Here is a 13,759-nt window from a genome sequence, read left to right on the forward strand (position 1 = left end):
CGGGGACTTGAAAAGAGAAGGCTGATCTGGAAGCCGTAAAAAGGCGGAGATGGCCGAAAGATAACCTTTGATAGTGCCCAGAGCAGAGCCCTGCTAGGCCAAAGAAAGAAGGCACAGAAGGACTTCAGAAAGAGGGGCAGAAAGGGGAACCACAGCCTTTGCTGTGCACCATGTCACAAACTTGTTCCACCTGCAGGCGTATACCGTTTTAGTGGCGGGACGCCTGGCTGCCAGAATGATATTACAGACATCGGGAGGAAGATCGAAAGCTGTCAACTGTCGCCGCTCAATCTCCACCCATGGAGGTGGAGGCTGGACAGGTTCGGGTGGAAGACTGTCCCCTGCTGCTGCGACAGAAGATCCTCCCGAAGAGGCAGATGGATCGGGGGATCGATCACCATGCTGAGGAGCTCGGGATACCAGTATCTTCGTGCCCAATCCGGAGCCACAAGAATGACTTGGGCCCGGTTGCGCCGAATCTTCTTCAGCACTCTTGGCAGAAGTGGAATAGGCGGATAGGCGTACAATAGACCGCAACTCCACTTGCGACGAAAAGTGTCGCCGAGCGAGTGCCGCCTTGGAAATTCCAACGTGCAGAACTGATGACATTGCGCGTTCTCTTCAGTGGCAAAAAGATCAAACCAAGGCTCTCCCCACTGCTGAAAGAGACCTTGCACCACGTCCGAGTTCAGACGCCACTCGTGATCCATCAAGCACCGGCGGCTGAGTTCGTCCGCCCTGGCGTTCAGAGAACCTGCCAGGTGTTGAACAACCAAGGTAATGCCTTGATGTTCGAGCCATGTCCAAAGGCGCAGAGCCTCCTGACAGAGTCCAGAACCCCACCACGCCCTGATTGTTGCAATACCACATGGCGGTGGTGTTGTCCATGAACACCTGCACAACACTTCCCAGACAGAGGGAAGGAATGCCTTCAGTGCAAGTCGGATCGCCCGAAGCTCCAACAGATTGATATGGAGCCGGGACTCCGCAGGAGACCAGAGGCCTCTGATCTTCTCCTCTCCCAAGTGGCCTCCCCATCCCAGGAGGGACGCATCCGTCACCACTGTGTGCTCCGGTTGGGGAACGGAGAGGGATCTGCCATCGACCCAATCACGATTCGTGAGCCACCCTCCGAGATCTGGACATGATCGGACAGGTTGCCCTGATGCTGCGCCCACTGGAACTTCAGGTTCCACTGCGGAGCCCGCATATGCCATCTGGCATGTGTCACCAGCAGAATGCAGGAGGCCATCAGGCCCAGAAGCCGGAGGGTCATCCTGACTGAAACCCGGCAGAGAGGCGGAAAGATCGGAATCATAGCCTGAGTATCCCGGACTCGCTGCTCGGGAGGATAAAGCCGAAACAGCGTCGAATCCAGAACCGCTCCGATGAAGGGGAGCTTCTGGGAGGGACTCAGGTGCGACTTCGGCACGTTGATGGAGAACCCTAGCAAATGCAGGAGTTCGGCCGCAGTCTGAAGCTGGTTGACAACTGCCTGGGGCGAGCCCTCCTTCAACAACCAGTCGTTGAGGTAAGGGAAGACTGACACCCCTGACCTGCGCAGGTGAGCTGCAACCCCCGCCATCACTTTCGTGAACACCCGAGGGGCGCTGGTAAGACCGAAGGGGAGCACGGCAAACTGAAAATGCTCCTGGCCTACCGTGAACCGCCGGTAACGCCGGTGGGCTAGCAGGACGGGGATGTGAAAATATGCGTCTTGTAAGTCCAACGCTACCATCCAGTCTCCAGGGTCGAGGGCAGCCAAGACCTGAGCCAAAGTCAGCATTTTGAACTTCTCCTACCGGAGGAAGCGGTTGACGTTCCGGAGATCCAAGATGGGATGCAGACCCCCTTTGTCCTTCTTGGGGACCAGAAAGTAGTGGGATTAACAACCACTCCCTACTTCTGGCCCAGGAACGCACTCGAGGGCCCCCTTGGCCAAAAGGGCCGCAACTTCCTGCTGGAGAGTCGCCAAGTGTTCCCACGACATGCGGTGGGACCGAGGTGGCATGGCTGGAGGGGTGGACTGAAAGGGAAGGGAGTAACCCTTACGCATGATCTGCAACACCCAATTGTCCGATGTGATAGCGCGCCAGTGGGTGAGGTGATGGCGAATCCTGCCACCCACTGGTGTGGGGTGCTACCCAAAGCTCGGATTAGGAAGGTTTGGAGGCAGAAGCATCGGGGGCGGAGGTGGACTGCCCCCACGCTGATTCCCAGAGCCGCCTCTGTGGAAGCCACGCCCGCGCTGCGGCTGGTTCTGCACAGGCTAGCTGAAGGAACGTGCCTGGGCGCCCCTAGCTTGGCCACGAAAGGAACGTAAACCAGGAGTGGCTGGGCTCTTCGTGGAAAGACCCAAGGACTTGGCCGTGGCCCGCGAGTCCTTAAAACGCTCCAGCGCACTGTCGGCCTTATCACCAAATAGGCGAGTGCCGTTAAAAGGCATGTCCATGAGCGAGCTCTGGACGTCTGGCGAGAACCCAGTAGAACGCAACCAGGCGTGGCGTCGCAGCGCAACAGTCGTAGAAATTGCCCTGCCCAACGAGTCAGCGGTGTCCAAACCACACCAAATGGTGAACTTAGCAGCATCCTTACCCTCAGCAACCGCTTGGGAAAGCACAGCATGGACCTCCTCAGGACACTGAGGCAACACCTGAGCAACCGTATCCCACACCGCGTGGGAATAGCGGCCCAATAAGCAGGTGGTGTTCACCGACCGCAACCCCAACCTGGCCGAGGAGTACCGAACTGTTCCAGCATAGAGTCCTTATCCGGTGGAGCCATGGGAAAGGCACTCTGCAACGTCGAGGCCTGGATGACCAGACTCTCAGGTGTGGGATGAGTGGTCAGAAACGCGGGGTCACCAGGTGCCGGGCGGTGACGCCTGGCGACATTCTTATACACAGGGGCCCCTCTGGCCGGCTGCGACCAAGTGCCCAACAGGACGTCGGTGAGGGTGTCGTTGAAGGGAAGCAGTGGCTCCGACGAAGTCGACGCCGTCTGGAGCACCTCAGTAAGGAGGTTAGTTTTGAGGGCCACCGTAGGAAGATCAAGGTTGAGGACCTTAGCAGCCAGACGGAGCACCATCGTGTAGGAAGCGCCCTCCTCTATCATAGGCAGGGGAGAGGCAAACCCCGGGTCAGAAGAGACATCAAGGCCGCCGGCGTCCTCCAGATCGTCCACCCAGTCCTGCTCGAAGTCACATTGACGGGCAAGAGGGTCCTCGGACCCATCCCAGTCATCCTCCACCTCCGTTGCAGGAGGAACCGGCCGTGGTGCCAGTGCCGGAGCCGGGACAAACGGCGTCGGAAACGGCACCGGCAGCGTGGACCTCGTGGTGCCGGGGCCAGAGCCAACGGTGTAGGATCCTGTGGCACCGAAGCTGGATCCGCCGACGGCAACGGTGGGCCAACAGGATCTGGACACGGGACCGCGGGGCCCCAAGGCGCGCTGGCGAGAGCCCAAGGCCTAAAAAGGCGGTCCATGGAGGCAAGAAACTCTTGCACCTGTTCGGGAGTCGCCGACGGACCCGGTTAAGGAGGGTAGGCCGCAGGACTCTCAGGCTTCAAGGGAGCCGCAGGGGCAGAACCCCTGTCCCCCTCGTCCGCATCCAAAGACCGACAGGGGGACGACAGAGAGCGAAAACGCTTCTTCGACTTCTTTTTATGTGGTCGCTTACCGGAATCCGAGGGCGAAGACTTGGAGCCTGAGGAGCGACGACTGCGGCCCCGCGAGCGGTCCCGGCAATGGTCCTTGGACCGGCGTTGGGACGAGTGCCGGGCCTCCGGCAGTTTCCGGCACCGCTCCCTCAAGGCCTTCGGGGCCATGGCTCGACAGTGCCGGGAGTCATGTTCGGTTTTCAGGCAGTAGAGGTAAACATCACGGGGTCCACCACCAACATGTTGCAACGGCAGGCCCCACAAGACTTAAAGCCAGGCATCCCTACGTGCACCAGGAGAAAAAAGGGGAGACAAAAAATCTCAAAGGAGTAGTCAAAAAGTGACTAAGGTACGTGCTCTATCCAGATCTGCGCTTACTGGCGCGGAAAAAGAAAGAACTGACGTCAGCGCGCATGGGTGGCGCCTAAGTAGTCTCCGTGAGGTCATCTCAGCGCTTACAACGCCAGCGACGGAGCCGCACGACGCCACCTACTGACGCGCAGGGGTGCTGCTACAAAAAACTTTCCGGATCCAGTCTGATGCCTGGGGATATTCTAAGGTAAGGAATCTATCACTAACGTGTCTCTTTCAGATAGTGCCCAGAGGAGAACCCTGCTGGGCCAAAGAGAGAAGGAACAATAGGACCTCAGAAAAAGGGGCAGAAAGAGGATCAACAGCTGTCGCTGTGCACCATGCCACAAATATTTTCCACGACAGGCGTATATCGTTTTGGTGGAGGGACGCCTGGCTGCCAGAATCACATTACAGACTTCAGGAGGCAAGTCAAATGAAATTAGCTGTCGCCGCTCAACCTCCAAGCAAGGAGGTGGAGGCTGGACAGGTTCGAGTGCAGGACCGTCCCCTGTTGCTGCGACAGGAGATCCTACCGAAGAGGCAGTCGGATCGGGGGATCCACGCTCATACCGAGTAGCTCGGTATACCAAACTCTTTGAGCCCAGTCCGGTGCCACAAAAATGACTTGGGCCCGGTTGCGTCTGATCTTCTTCAGCACTCTGGGCAGATGTGGTATAGGCGGAAAGGAGTTCAACAGACCGCAACTCCACTCGCGACGAAAAGTGTCGCAGAGCGAGTGCCACCTTGGAAATTCCAACGAGCAGAACTGCTGACATTGCGCGTTCTCTTCGGTGGCGAATAGATCTAACCAAGGTTCTCCCCAGTGCTGAGAGAGACCTTGTGCCACCTTGGAGTGAAGACGCCATTCGTGATCCAACATGCACTTGCGGCGTTCAGGGTACCTGCCAGGTGTTCAACCACCAAGGAAATGCCTTGACGTTCCAGCCACGTCCAGAGACGTATAGCCTCCTGACATAGGGTCCACGACCTCACTCCGCCCTGCTTGCTGCAGTACCACATGGCGGTGGTGTTGTCCATGAACACCTGCACTACTCTCCCCTTGACAGAGGGAAGGAATGCTTTCAATGCAAGTAGGATCGCCCTGAGCTCTAAAAGGTTGATATGGAGCTTGGACTTCGCCGGCGACCAGAGTCCTCTGATCTCCGCCTCTTCCATGAGGCCGCCCCATCCCAGGAGGGACACGTCCGTCACTACTGTGGGCTCCGGTTGGTAAGGAAGAGGGATCTGCTGCTGACCCAACGCTGGTTTGTGAGCCACCACTGCAAGTCCAGTGCAGTGCACTCCGAGATCTGGACGTAGGCGGACAGATTTCCCCGATGCTGTGTCCACAGGAACTTCAGGTCCCACTGCAATCCCGCATATGCCATCTGACAGGATAGATCAGCAGGCAGGATGCAGGAGGCCATGAGGCCCAGAAGCCTCAGGGTCTTCCTGAACGAAACCCAGGACCAGGGCCGAAAGATCGGAATCATAGCCTGAGTGTCCCGGACTCGCTGTTCGGGAGGATAAACCCGAAACTGCGCCGTATCCAGAACCACTCCGATGAAGAGGAGCTTCTGAGAGGGAATCAGGTGCGACTTCGGCACGTTGATGGAAAACCCCAGCAAATGCAGGAGGTCGGCCGTAGTCTGGAGGTGAGAGACGACTGCCTGGGGCGAGCCTGCCTTCAACAGCCAGTCGTCGAGATAGGGGAAGACAGAAACCCCTGATCAGCGCAGATGAGCTGCGACCACCGCCATCACTTTTTCGAACAACTGAGGGGCGCTGGTAAGGCCGAAATTGAGCACGGTGAACTGAAAGAGCTCGTGGCTCACCGTGAACCGTAGGTAACGCCGGTGGGCTGGCAGGATGGGGATACGAAAATAAGCATCCTGCAAGTCCAACGCTACCAGCCAGTCTTGTGGGTCTAGGGCAGACAAGACCTGAGCAAGCGTGAGCATCTTGAACTTCTCCTTCCGGAGGAAGCGATTGACGTTCCGGAGGTCTAAGATAGGGCGCAGACCTTTGTCCTTCGTTGGAACCAAGAAGTAGTGGGAATAACAACCACAACCTACTTCTGGCTTCGGAACGCGCTCAATGGCCCCCTTGGCAAAGAGGGCCGCAACTTCCTGCTGGAGAAGTACCAAGTGATTCCCCAACATGCGGTGGTACTGAGGTGGCATGACTGGAGGGGTAGACTCAAAGGGGAGGAAGTAGCCCCTTCGGACTATTTGCAGGACCCACCTGTCCGGAGTGATGGTGCGCCAGTGGGGAAGGTGATGGCAAATCCTGCCGCCCACTGGCGCCGGTGGGTCTGAAATACTGGACTAGGAAGGTTTTGAGGCGGCGGCGGGAGGAGCGGTAGTGGATTGACCTGCTTGCTAGCCTCGGGACCCACTACGTCGGGTCCCACGTCTGCGGCTGCGCTGAGATTGCGGCTGTGCAGGCCTGCGGGACTGAAAGGAACGCAATTGGGCGCCTCGACCCTGACCTCGAAAGGAGCGAAAAGCGGGCCCCGAGGGAGTGCGCGTCGCGGCGAGACCCAAGGGCCGTAGCCCGAGAGTCCTTAAAGCGTTTAAGGGTGCTATCCGCCTGGTCACCAAAGAGGCGTGTGCCATCAAAGGGTATGTTCAACAAAGTATTCTGAACATCCCCGGAGAAGCCAGTTGTTCTGAGCCAAGCATAACGGTGGAGCGCCACCATTGAGGAAAGTGCCCTGCCGAGTGAATCGGCCGTGTCAAGTGCACAACGGATAGTGAATTTAGCAGCATCTCTCCCCTCGGTAATGGACTGGGAGAGCACCGCTCGAGATTCCACAGGGCACTGAGGCAACACCTGTGCCACCGTGTCCCACACAGAATGTGAACAGTGGCCCAACAGGCACACAGTATTCACCGCCTGCAACCCTGAACTGGCAGAAGTGAAAATCTTTTTCCCAAACTGCTCCAGTTTCTTAGATTCCTTGTCTGGTGGGGCAGAAGGGAATGCGCTTGGCGAAGCAGAGGCCTGGACAACCAGACTCTGATGTGTCGGGTGTTGTGTGAGAAAGCCGGGGTCGCCCGGCGGTGGTGGCGTGCCACACCCTTATTCACAGGAGCCCCTGTGTTGGGTTTGTCCCAGGTGCTCAGCAGGACGTCGGTAAGGGCGTCGTTGAAGGGCAGCAGCCGCTCCGCAGAGGAGGACGCTGGCTGCAGTACTTCAGTCAGGAGATTGCTCTTGATAGGCACAGAAGGAAGCTCAAGGTTAGGAGCCTCAGCGGCCATACGGAACACAACAGAAAAAGTCCCAACCTCCTCTGTAGCCACTGAGGAGGGGGGACAGTGTACCAGGATGTGGAGAGAAATCCAGATCCACTGGACCTTTCCGTATCACCTTTCCATTCTGGCTCATCCTCGCATTGAGCTGCGAGAGGGTCTTCAGACCCCTCCCATTACTCCCCTAAGTCCACCGGTTGTTGAAGAGGCCAGTAGGGACGAGGTGCCCGGGGGAATGGGATAAACTCTCCACCCAGAAACGGAACCGGGGGGTAATAGACCAACCACAGATGCGTAGCAGGGGCTAAAGGTGGCGGCACGGGGGCAGAACCACCCAATGGGTCCGCAAGGCCCGATGGCGCTCCGGAGGGACCCGATGGGCCAAATAAACGGCTCATGGCCGACAGGAAAGCCTGTATTTCATCCGGAGTCGTGTGCGGGCCTGGAAAGAAGGGTGGGCTGCGGGCAACAACGGAGGCTCTATCGAAGCCATGGGGGAGTGACCGCCTGCCCCCTCCACCACGTCCGGTGAGGGGTAGAAGAAGTGCGACGTCAGTTCTTCGACTTCTTATGGCGCCGTGACTTACCTGTCCCCCAGTCCGACGAGCGATGGTGACGGCTCCGTGACCGAGCCCTCTACTGGCACGGAACCGATTACCGGACCTCCAATAACTTTCGGGAACGCTCCCACAAAGCTTTCGGTGCCATGGCCCAACAATCAGGGCACGCCTCGGGGTCATGGGCGTGCCCCAAGCAGAAGAGACGCACGTCGTGCGGGTCCGCTACCGACATGTTTCGACAAGTCCTACAGGACCTAAACCCAGGCATCCCGACTGCACCAGGAGTCGAATACTCGAGAAGATAAGAGAAACAAGTTCTCAGAAACCAAGTTAAAATATTAACTAGGGGTACCGCTCTCTCTCAGATCTGCGCTTGCTGGCGCGGAAAAAGAAAGAACTGACGTCAGCTCGCGTGGGCGCTTCGAAGTAGCTCCGACAAAGTCATTTCGGCGGCTATGACGCCAGCGATGTCTGCAGAGCCTACCGACGCACAGGGGTACTGCTGACAAAAACTTTCCGGATCCAGTCTGACACCTGGGGATATTCTAAGGTAAGGAATCTATCACTAACGTGTCTCTTTCAGATATAATAATCACTGAGCGTCCACAGGAACCTTTGTTTTTTTGTTTAATTGTAAGTACCCTGGTTCCATGTGAGTAGGGTGTCCCTTGTTTCTCAATATATTATGTAGCTGGAACATTATTTCCGGCTGAGCCATGCAGTTTCATCTGTGACATCATGGGATATCACCCAGGTTAGGTGGTGTACCCAACTACAGAAACATTTGTGTGTCCAATCTGGCTCCTTGAAAGGGTTCATTCAAGGAAGCTGTGAAAGCAAGTATCTATTAAAAGACAGAGCTACTGTCATCGGTTTGTGTAGGGGATAACTATGTTGGATACTTGAACCTGTGAGATCAGCATATCAAGGTACAGCTCTGCTGCTGAAGTCTGAATATGTGCATTCGCTGTAACATTTTGTACAGCTATCAGACCTGAGCCTTTACGATCTGTTACCTGAGAGCTTGCTGTATGAGCCTGTAAGGTATATAGGTTAATTTCACTGTGTAAAACCTGAAGTAAGATATATATATATATATATATAAGTTGAAGGATTACTATTGAAAGCATGAAAGTGCATGTGTTCAGAAACATGAATGAGAGGTCCATTATTTGAAGTCAGAGCTTGTTTTCTTAAATTCAAGCATTACCCTAAGCAGCCCTACCTGAAAAGATTTATAGTATCGGTAGGAAAGTACTCCTTTTGGTATATTTACTATGTGCACTAGGTTCCTGCTAACCAGGTTCCCAGTGCCTGTGTTCTTTCCCCCAAACTGTACCTTTGTTTTCACAATTGGCACAGACGCTCCAGCACATCCCAACTTACCTCTGCAGCTGGAAGCAGTAGGTTGCTTTCATCCAGCCTCCTGCTCTGAGCCTGCAGAACAAGTTACTTACATTCAATAAAGATGTATCTGGTAGTGACACAGTCTAGCCGCAGATTCCGTAACTTAGAATATCCACCAGGCACTAGTCTGGATCCAGAGAGTTTTCAGCAGTACCACTGCGTGCCGGGGGGACGGTGTCGCATGTCTCTGCTCCGACATCGTCCACGGATATGATGTCAGTGGAGCCATACAAGTTCCTCACGGCGCTTTGACGTCCTTTTTCTACTGCGAAACTTTCCCGTGCCACAACGCGGAGCCAACATTAAAACTGAATGTGTAGGAACAGTGTGTCAAAAAGGCTTAAACATCTTTTAAGAAGACAATGATAAGAAATGATTGAATGAAGAGAAACCTCACTCTGTATTGTAGAGAAAAACACTAAATAACATACGTGACTGGAGGGCGAGAGCAGAATACTCGCCCCATAGAAACAGTCATGCATAAACAAAGAACGATACCCTCCTATAAAGCAAACAGTAAATGAATTTTACGGGAAACGACAAGCAGTCTGCCACCACATGAATGACATGGAAGGCAATAAGATGTAGCAACATGAAGTTACGGCAAGTAACACATTTCTGCAACAACAGAGAATGTGCAAACGCACACACTAAAGATGAGTAATTGACTGTATCAGAGTCAAATAGGCCTCAAACTAATGGATAAAGGGGAGGAGAGAGGGGAGAAGGACATGACCAACCGCCACACTGGAAAGAAACCAGGGTGCCAGAGAGTACATGGGTATATGAACTCATCACCCATTTGCGAAAATAGGTGGAGAAGCAACACGTAAAACAGAAGAAGACATCCTGACCTGGTGAAGGATGTGAAGTAGAGAAACACGCATGAATGCAGAGATCATTGGCAGAAAAGACCAGTGGGTAGGAACCCAACTGGAAAAGGTCCTCGCGGAGTGGGGAGGATGGGTGGGCTTTAAGGAATCTGGGGCTAGACTGTGTCTCTACCAGATACATAGTTACCGAAAGGAGCATCTAAAAGAAAAGGCAATGGCACCATAGCCCGGCACAGGACAGTTTGAGACCTTCAACTCCCAGGAAGGGACGAGGGAAAATCATAGAAACCAAAATGGCCAGTACCTAATGGAAGAAATCCATAAGCTTCTGAAATAAGAATAAGAAGCAGAACTGGTTCCCGATTGTGACCGGACGGTTCCTCAGGCGACGGAAAAATTTCCGTAAAGAACTCCGACAAATATACCAGGAGAGAATATTTGTAAGTGGGGAAGTTCTGGAAACTGTCCAAAGAAAGTGGAGGATTTATCCGCCTCCCACTAGAAGAACGTAGAACTGGAGGGATACTGACCCTAATGAACCGTTTATAGTGTTCGTGATAATTTAAGGAACCATTGGAATATAAATTCTCAGAACCCATCGGGATATATTGTGACATTACTGTGGGCATTAAAGTGTCAGAATTAGCATGCTCCAGATGCAAAAGATCCCACGTCAATAGCGGAAAAATTAAGGCACAAATGATACTGTGTCATGTTTTAAGAGAGACATTCAGAATAAGAGTCCCGAAGAGGTGACTTACAAATATATGGTTCACAGAAACGCGGCAACGCCTTTTTGCCACTGTTAAATTCGAGGAACGCCTAAGTCCAATTACACAATTGATGGACTTCAACAGTATTGATTCAGGCGAATTAACATGTTTATGAGGATTTTAAATTGTCACTTGTGTTTGCCTCTCATATAGATTGAATTTTATTGCTATATGTATGAGTGTTATTGTTGTAATATTTTTTTTATCAGAATATTGACTTAGGAAATTGTTATATTGATTGTGTTTTACAGAATTAATTGCTTTTTTAATAAATTAAAAACGTTTTTTGATACATACAATTTGTTTTTATTTTACTTATAATTGATTTATGGGGTTTGTTGTAATAAAGCGGTCTATGAATCATTAGATTGAGCTTTGTATGGTTGAGTGTGGATGAATTGATTATCGATTAGGTGCAATCTAAGAGAGACCTTTTTTCAGACATTCACAGCGATAAACCCCACCAGGTTTCAAAAGAGAACCAATCAAGTCAAAAAGATAGGGGACAGCAAGTGTAAGCATGGTTGACACCAGACCCTTTAAACTCTGTATAAGGAGCATCTAAAAGAAAAGGCAATGGCACCATAGCCCGGCAGAGGACAGTTCGAGACCTTCACCTCCCAGGAAGGGACGAGGGAAAATCATAGAAACCAAAATGGCCAATGCCTAATGGAGGAAATCCATAAGCTTCTGAAATAAGAATAAGAGGCAGAAATGTGCACAGGATCCATGGACCTGCAAAAAGGAACAGACAAAACAGTACGATAGAGTCAGATTATACAAAATGTGCATATACAACAGTGGATGCGAAGATGGACATACAGAGAGACAGATGTCATCAATGCCGAGACATAAAAAACCATAAACACAGGGCGATACGTGTATGTGGATAGTATGGATCCACATAGGCAGACTGTATGAAACGTGGAGCCACACCACACACATGCAAAAGCCTATGAAACGTAGCATCGACAGCACAGATGCATCGGCAAAAAGACATCGAATGTATCACCAGGTAGTCATACTGACCAATTACACACTGAAGTACAGGGGTGGACGAGTTACTTACCTTCGGTAATGATGTATCTGGTAGAGACACAGTCTAGCCGCAGATTCCTTAACTTAGAATATCCCCAGGTGTCATACTGGATCCGGAAAACGTTCCGCAGCAGCACCTCTGCATGCCAGGGGCGAAGCCGCACGGCTCCGCCCGTACGTTGTCAAGACCCTCCCGGCACGCTTACGTCAGTTTTCGTCTGAGAAACTTTTCCGCGCCACGACGCGGAGCCACCACCACCAACTGTGAGAGTATGGGAACAGTGTGCGAAAAGGATGAAAAAAGAAAAGAAATTGAATGATGAAAAACAGCACCATAAAGGACAGTGCTAGGCACTGTATACTGAAAAATAGTGAAGGGAAAGAGCAGAGCACCGCTCTGAGAAGCAACCCCGCAAAAGCGAAGGCTAAACCATCCCCGGAGACAGAAGAAGAAGTGAAAAAACATCATGGCAGACGACAGAAAGTCTGCAACCACTATATAATAACTGTGAAGAACAAGAAGCCCGGAACACATGAGCATTTACAATCCACCACAAATCGGCACCAGAAAGGAACGTCGTATCCCCTGTTGGAGACCTATAGACTGAGGCAGAGCCAATAGACTGCAAACCAATGGACTGCAGGGGAGGTAAGAGACCCCCCCAGGCGTTTGAGAAAAGGGGGGGGGGGGGGGGGGGAGAACATGGGTGTGAGAAGTTGGCCTGATATCTGATGTCACTAATTTTAGTGTACACCTTGTATCAGTCCAAACAACCCTTATGGTGATTGGTTGTAAAGTCAACCTTATAGACCAGCTATCCTAGTGGTAGCATGGACAAGAGCAGTCTTAGGCTAAACTCTGTATGGCATGTGAAGCCAGCTGTTATACCATATATAATCCCTTGAATACCAAATGAAAGGACACCACAACAGATATATATATAAAATAAAGTGTATTTATTCTAGTCAAACCCTCAGCACTCTTTATGAGATTCGGGGTAAGTACAACACAGTCTTATTTACGCATACATTAAATCACACAGGTAAGTAATACAGTTAGGCCCTAGGGGCCACGCAAACCATATACTAAGTAAGTGGTATAAGAACCACTGTCACGAACACAGGATAGGCCTAGGCCTAGGGAATCGCTGGGGCTACACTACACTACCAAAGGTTAGGAAGTGGGAGGCCCACGGGATTCAGGTGCAGAGTGGAAACACTCACGCGTAATGCGTAAAAGTCGATAAAAATAGTAGTTATTAGAATTAAACAGTTTTAGGACACTTCTGTAATAGCTAGAAAGTCGAGACTCGGAAACTAGACCCTAGGATAGTCAATACCCTTGTGAGCACCGGAGTACTCAAGTTACCTAACCCACGGGCTGCGGGTGCATAGGTGTGAACTTGCGTCGGGTTTCGTCGTTGACTTCTATGGATGCCTGAAGGAAAGTTGCTGACAGGCAGTCAGTGAAGAGTGTCCGGTGGATCCCAAGGATGGGATCAAGAAGGAAGGATACCTGCAAGCAGAAGGGACAGAGTCTAGGTCACCAGCCAGGAGCCGGGAAGGAACCAGGAAGGAACCAGGCGATGTCGTGCAGATGCAGGTGAAGAGGCGAAGCTTGTCGCAGCAGCCGCGGGTACCAGGAGGCGTCGAGGACGACCAGGACCAGGAGGTGAGCTGTCCCACGAAGGCTCTTGCTGTCGGCGGCGTCGATGTCGAGTCAGGACCCAACAAGCCTTGGCAAGAAGAACCCACGCAGAATGGAGGACTTGCTTCTGGTGCAGACCAGGAAGGTCTGGGGTGCTTCTCTTTCACAGAGGAGCGGGTGCCAGTCTGGAGGAGCCGGACCAGCAAGATGAAAACAAAGGTTCGTCGTCGCAG

At 52.6% G+C, this 13,759-nt stretch overlaps 1 protein-coding gene across 3 annotated transcripts in view; it reads right to left on the bottom strand.

Annotated features, from left to right (window-relative positions):
- DIAPH3 (diaphanous related formin 3) overlaps positions 1-13,759 on the bottom strand; it is a 2,278,729-nt gene that overhangs the window by 484,931 nt on the left and 1,780,039 nt on the right. The gene's annotated exons all lie outside the window — the stretch shown is intronic.

This window comes from Triturus cristatus, chromosome 8 (genome assembly GCF_964204655.1).
Source record: "Triturus cristatus chromosome 8, aTriCri1.1, whole genome shotgun sequence".
In the NCBI taxonomy this organism is placed as follows: domain Eukaryota; kingdom Metazoa; phylum Chordata; class Amphibia; order Caudata; family Salamandridae; genus Triturus; species Triturus cristatus.